Raw genomic sequence first — 7,341 nt, 5'->3', positions numbered from 1 at the left:
ATGTTGTGCATGGAAGCAGAATCAGAGGTGTTTGCTGTCCTGGGCTCACTCCTGGGTGCTCTGTGAAAACATTGCTCTGCTCTGGGCTGCACTGTCCAGCCAGCCTTGCCATGCACAACAGTGGGAAAAAAAATAACCAATATGACCAGCTAGAAAGCTCACACAGTGATTCTCTGTAAATCATGAAATCTAGTCCAGTCCCTGTGGTGGCACTTTTCAAGTCTGAACTTGTCTTTACCCTTTCCTCCCACTCTGAGGACCAGTCCACCTGTAAAAGTTAAGGTCAGCTGAATAGTGCTGTGGGAGGGAATTCTTACTGCCTCTAGTGTCAGTCATTTTAGCTTATGTTCATCTTCTTTTCCTGGCTGATGGATTTATGTGTTTTCATCCTCTGTTTTACTATGTCAAGAAAACTGCACTGACTTCAACAAACTCGCTTCTGATTCACACTGCTATAATCAAGACAAGAAGCAGGACTCCATGTTCTCCTTCCCAGGAATGAATGGTGAAGGTCTCTTTCAATCTGTGCAACAGCTGCAGTGAGATTTGTAGTAGAAACTGTCCCATTACCGCCCTTTGTCCATAAGACTAATCTTGATCCTGTTGTTAACTGCTACTAATGTATTTCCTAAGAAATATACTTTTTTTTAGATTTAGGCAGCCAATTTTGGTTCTGTTTCCTTCTTGTGTACAACTTTTCCTATAATTCCTGTTGGTGCTACCCTGCATGGCCCAGAGTGAACCATTTTCCCTCACTCACACAAGCAAATCCCATGCAGCACTGGGCAGTGGTTATCAAGCACCTGCCAGTCATACTTCAGTGAGAAACTTGGTGCAGAGGCCACCAGCTGAACGTCAGCCACAGCACAGCTCCAAAGCTAGCTATGGTTCTTTTCCACCCCTCTTCTCTCCTAGAGGAAGAGGAAAACCTTGGGTTAAATATGGCTACAGTCACCATGGCTGCATAGCTCAGAAATCAATGGAATCGTATGAAATCCATTCCAGTCCCTGTGATGGCACTTTTCAAGTGTGAACTTGCCTTTACCCTTTCCTCCCACTCTGAGGACCAGTCCACCTACTTCTGTTGCCTGCCAAGCACAGCGGTACATTTCTCACCCAGCACCAAGAATTTCACCCACAGATTTGCTTAGATGTGCACACACACAAGTGTTACTGACACCCGCACTGATGGCCTGCTTTCCTCTCCATCCTCAAATGTCAGTCTCGCAGAGGTTCTGAGGCTGACTCACTCAAGATTACATGCTTTGGCCTGCCCATGACCTGCACGTCTGAGCAATTCTCCCGGGCCAACTTCATTTCAGAGCTTAGCAGGAATGGTATGTCTGGGAAGAAAGCACAACTCCTTTGACATTGACAGGGAGGCCTCTGGGTATCCTTTGACCTAATGCTGCTGGCGAGATGGGCTGATGCCACAAAACACAGCACCAGGAACAACTCAGAGGTCAGGGAAATGCCAGCCTGCAATTTCAGATTTTCTATAGGGAAATAATGATGGTTTGCCTCTATTTGGATGCCAATTAGACTTGAAATTTGAACCATGGAAAAACAGCAGAGTAGCTAAATCCCAGATCTGGAAAAACAGCAGGGTAGCTGAATCCCAGATCTGGAATTGGATTTCTCCCTAATCTTTTCAGAGGGATGCTTCAGGATTTTTCCATGAGACCCCATGATGCCCAAAGAAGAGCATTATGGTCTCATCCCATAAAGCTGTAGATTCTCTTATCAAATGTGTAGTTATGATTCATTCTTGACCTGCTCACCATGGGAAGACCATTTCTAAAGCAGGTGTTTTCACAGCACACAAGGCTAAGAAAAAAGATTCTCCTGTAGAGAAAACTATTAGCAGTCTAGAAAAACTTGTCCTGTCCAGACTTCAGTCATTTCTAGGAGGTCAAATTTTGTAATACTCCGACACCATAGGTGTCACTGGGAACTTTGCTCTTGATATCTGTGGGACCAGGGTCTATTTTAAGGGCGTTTCATCTTATCAGAAACCAAAAGCACTTCATACACTCTGTGCACATAGGCATTACCTAGCCATTCAGGCTCTGTAGAATGACCATGGGGTGACAAGACATCCACATGCATATAAAAATCACCATGTCAAGACCCTAATTTTTCTGAAAATTTTTGCCTCCAAGAGCTATGCAAATCAAGTGGTTCACCTTCCCTTTCCTATGGTGGAAAATAGACTGAATCAAGAGAGTACTTACAAACGGGACTTGACAAAGTATGTCATTCTTTAGAGCAATTAGGGCCAGAGCATGGGATAGGAGATGTGCACATCACCACTCTTCCTTGTGTTCATCTTTTAAGATCTGCTTGAGAAGTTTGACGCTGACTTACAAACAAAAAATGGCTGAAGCACTTGAAGTAGGTGAGGGCCAAATACAAAATGAACTGTCTAATGAGCCAGGTCTGTAACTCTTAAGCCAACCTTCTTTTCCTGGAACCAGTCTGATGACAAGATATTGCCATACCTTTGGCAGGAAGTCACACCCAAAGAAAGGAAAAGGAAGCTCTGAAGCCATACATTACCTTAGCACAACCATACTTACGCAGGTAAGCCTCAGGGATATGAGGAGCCCATGCCCTGAATATGGAGAGAAACTTGCCATATGCCTGAGGGCCTCACAACAAAATGGTGCACTTCAATATCTGCACCGCCAGTCTCTAATTTTGAAGGGATATATGAATTCATATCTAAATAGGGAGAGGGATATATGATATTTTACTAAATAAATAACTTTTTGCACACCTGTTATCTTTACCAACAAAAAGGTGTGGTGGCTGTCTGTTTGAAAGCTTCTGTTAGACAGCTTTCTTCTCTCCCTGATGTTACAAAAACAAGGCTGCTGTGGGCTGCAGGATGATAGTGGACCTCAACAAGGCACAAGATAACTCAAGCAGTGCAGACTGGTGATTAAGCATTAACAAACATCAGTACAGCAAAGAGGACATCAGAGAGCAGCAAAACACGATCCTGCTTAAGAGGTCCACTCCAGTGAGGTACAGAGTATGTCACATCTTACACAGCAAGCCCTTTTCCCTTCCTACTCTTGACAAATCCTGTCCCCTCTCCAAAGGACTTCTCTTTGCAAACAAACAACAGGGGTGAGGTTTACACAAGGGGAATTCTTGAGCATGAAATGCAGAATGCGAAAGACAACATCAGCTGGAGGAGTCCAGCAATCCATTATCATAAGCTTACATGAACCACATTTTCCATGTTTCCACGTTTCTAAAACACAACCAAAGTAGCTAACATCTCTTATGTGGCAGGAATCCAGAGAAACAGGCAAGCCAAAGAAAGACTGGGCAGTCCTCCAGCAGAATGGGTTAGCTTCAAGAGCTGAAGTGCACTTAAAACTTTAAGGGGGAACAAGAGGCCAGCTTTACATGCTGTTTTATCAGCCATACATGGATTTCCTAGCTGATGTGAAGTTCCTCTCTTCAGATTAACACTCCACCATTAGACTATAGTTTCACAGATATGAATTACAAAATTAAGCAACAGGAACAAGTTTCATCATTCCATTACAGCATGGCTGACACTGGCTATTTCCAGTATACTCTGTGCTCCACACACAGGGCAAATGTCCCCCCTGTACAATAACTACTACTTACTTTGCAGTAGTCCAGGGCAGAAAGCAGGAAGGATTGCTTCTGAAAATGAAGAGTGTTTGGGAAATTCTAAGACAGAAGTAACTAGCATCTAGCAAGAAGTGGCGCAGACATTGTGACAGTCTCTACTCTTGTGGAAAATAGCATAACAGGGAGATAATTTCTTGTCCCACCTGAAAAGTATCAATTCCACCAGTACTAGACCATCTGAGTCTGCTGATCCACTTGGAATGGAATAAATGCCTTGAGACTCTCCCAATCGCGTTGTTACTCCAGTCACCGATGCTTTTATTGGGTAGAGCTAATAGGAACATGCTGCAAAGTCAGATCAACTAGTAGCCAGCTTATCAGCACAGGGCTACTCTTTCTTATCACTGTTTGGCCATGCCTTATTCATATAGATAACTTGTGGGTGATGTAAAACAAATGAGCAGAAAAATAGGTCTTTAAAATCAAGATTTTTTTTCCTCTGAGCACACACAGATGAAAGACAGAGTTTCAAAGATCTTGTGGTGCTTTTAGGAGAAAGAGGAGTTAAAGGCATTTTAGGGGAGCTTTGTACAGCCAAGTAATCTCAGCCTTAGTGATCTGCAGTGTTTGTTGCATTGACCAGGATAAAGGGGAAAAGGGCTACAAGTCTGCTTATATCAACCCAGTGCAGAGAGAAGAGCTACTTGCAACACAAAAACACTGTTGTGACACTTTGCACTGCTGACAGCCTTATTGAAGGGAGCAAGAATTGATTCAGTTTGGAGACTGAACTCCTACCTCTATCCAGGAGTGAATGTGAGGGAGTAGGAGCACTAGAAAAGAGTAGAGGAGTAGAAAGGGAAAAAAAATGTTCTTCTCTTACTGAAATTGGCAGACAGCTTCCCTGATGTCCTTATATTGGCAAAGAGCCTCCCCTCCTCCTTAGCAGCTGCCCCTTGTTTCAACGTATTAAAAACAAGATAACAAATCTATCCAGAAAAGACATCTACGTAGTGCCTAAAATACAAAGAGTGCCCACACCAATAGGAATCAGAATTTTGAATTGGCTACTCTTACTTCACAGAGTACATAACCCAGAGGTTTTTCAAATAATCATGTGCAGAAGTTATGTTATTTTTTTGAGAAGGATAAAAAGAAAAAGCCAAAAATCCACTCAAACCCTAAACATGACCCTTTATCCAGCTGCAGTGTACAGAGATGACTGCGGGTTTTTTTGGAGGGCAAACACTGAAGATTTCATTCAGGAAGAATTTGGTTGTTTTTGTTTGTTTTTTTTTTTAATTTGGGAATACTGAAAGAAAATTTATATTAGGAATCTTTGTTGAAAAACAAGCTGAGAAAAGATTGGAACTCATCCCCACATGCTACTGCACATAGTGATATAACAGATACTGAATCCATGGAAAGTCCCATGGAAAATTATTCTTGAAGTCTACACATACTGCAGGCTCCACAACATTTCAGAATGACCTGTTTATAAAGGAAAATACTAATGGCCTATAACACAAAACTAAAAGCCAGCACTGTAGTGGGTCACAGGAAAAAAAAAAGCAGGAGAGATGAGAATTACTGACAGTGTCCAAGGTCCCTGATATAGCTGGGAGTTTGCTATGGAATTTCCTAGTTGTTAGCAGGACTGGCAGGGTGTGAGTGCTGCACGGCATATGCATACATGAAAGGAGTGTTTAGGGATCAGATCCAGATTCACAAATATGGAAAACAAACCTCACTTTCAGGGATAAGACCTGCTGAAAGAGAGGATAAGGCATTGGCAAAATGGTAGCACGAAAGGAAGACAGGAGCAAGATTAGACACAAAGAATGGGAATAGGGAAAGAAATGGTGGTGAACTGCTGGGGTTTTGTAAATGCCAGTTTTGTTACAAATTCAGTGCAGGACCTTGATGACAAGTAAACCTCACCATGCTTTTCCCGAGTTCCCTCTGTCTGTAAAATAGACACAACATTTCTGTACCTCAAGATTCTTAAGTGGAAAACACTAGAAAGCTATCGAATATTACAGTGTAAAAAAGTATCACAATGGCATAAAAGAGAAAAGCCAACTCAGAAAATAATCACTGGTATCTGTGGAAAAATGTAATTTTGGGTGCCATAAACAGCTATGCTATTTATATTCTTAAAATGGGGCATGGCTGAGAAAAACAGCACTCTCTTCTTACTACCGCTGTTTCCCAGCAGACCTTCCTACTGAAAGAACAGACATTGTAAACAAATAAATGCTGATGCGATGGTGATAATGACTGATGAAGGAAGATCAGGATCCCATTGTGTTCAGCGCTATGAACACCTAATGATCCTTACTCAAGAGTCTCATATTTAGACTGTAAGCTAGAGACAATAATGGATAGAGTAAGCTGGTAAGAGATGTACATAATGCAGTGAAATTGCTTTTTCTAACTGGGTTTCATCTTGGTGAAACAATAAGTGATCTCATCATCCAAGCTTCATGTTTATAGGAATCTGGATCTGTCTGTTGTGTATGAAGACAGCAGTTCTCTGCTGTGGAGGGCAAAGACTGTATCAGGCAATTCGTTGAGCAGTAACTATACGCAAATTATTATCTCTGCAGCAAAGAAGGAATTTTGGCAACATCCTCTCCAGGTTTTTTGCTTTTCCTCGGGGAATCTCTGACTAAGTGAAGGGCACTTACGAGGTACATTATTTCATTATTCCTGCAGCTTGGGCACTATTCTGCCTGCGGTGCTGCAGGGATCTTAGCATGCAGCTTGGGGTTTTGCCAGTCAGCTCACTGGAGTACTGAAGCAAAGCAATGAAGCCAATGCAGCAAAAATGCTGATTGTACTACAGTCTGGGAGAAGTGCTTTCATATTCAACTCACATCAAAGCCTGTTACAACGTCATAAATCCTCAGTAGCAGCAAGAGAGGGACAAGGGAGAGAAGCCTGCTGTTTCTGCTTTTCTTGCACAGTTTATTCTCAGCACTGTGCATCATGTTCTCCTTCATCACTCTCCATCACTTCTGAACACCGCAGGAAGATTCTGAGATCTGCGTTTGCAGGGATATGAGTTCGCAAAGGCTGTTTCCACCATGAGCCAAAGGTCACAAAAGCCAGGGAGTTTTTTGCCGTCGACCCACATGCTTGTAAACTTGACATAATAAATAGGGAGCCCCCATAATGCCAATATTAAAAACAATTTTAAGAGTACAACAACACTTAAAATGGGAGAAAAAGATACAAGGCTCTTGAAAGAAATAAAAACAGATGTAAATGTTAAATTCTTTTAATGTCAGGAAGTCATGTATCAAGAGAGACATGGCCATAGCAGTTATAATTATTGGCTAAGAAACATTTTTGTGTTTTCTGCTGAATATTTGGTAACTTTTCTCCCCATCTTCTTCCACAGTAGCACAAGACGTTCTTGAGTCTTCCTGTGAAAAGACAGAGAGCAAGAAGCAAGCAACAGTAGTTAATAGCTGGAGAACATGGGCATTTACTTGGGGTTGCAAGGCATCAATTATCAAATCCATAATAAGACAGTAACTTAACAAGTGAGTTTACAGCATCAGGCCAGAAATACCAACAATGAGCAGAAGGCCAAACAGGAATATGGAGAGTCAACATATCGGTTTAAGGAGACCAAATAGTCAAGTGGCAGAGCCAGGTTGAGCTATGACTAACCTAGTGTGTCAGGATTGATTAACCAGGACTCCTGGATTTACTGAA

This window comes from Neopelma chrysocephalum, unplaced genomic scaffold, assembly GCF_003984885.1.
Source record: "Neopelma chrysocephalum unplaced genomic scaffold, ASM398488v2 Primary Assembly neopelma1_60, whole genome shotgun sequence".
NCBI lineage: Eukaryota > Metazoa > Chordata > Aves > Passeriformes > Pipridae > Neopelma > Neopelma chrysocephalum.
The sequence above is the reverse complement of the archived record's forward strand: the minus strand, read 5'-3'. Positions refer to the sequence as shown.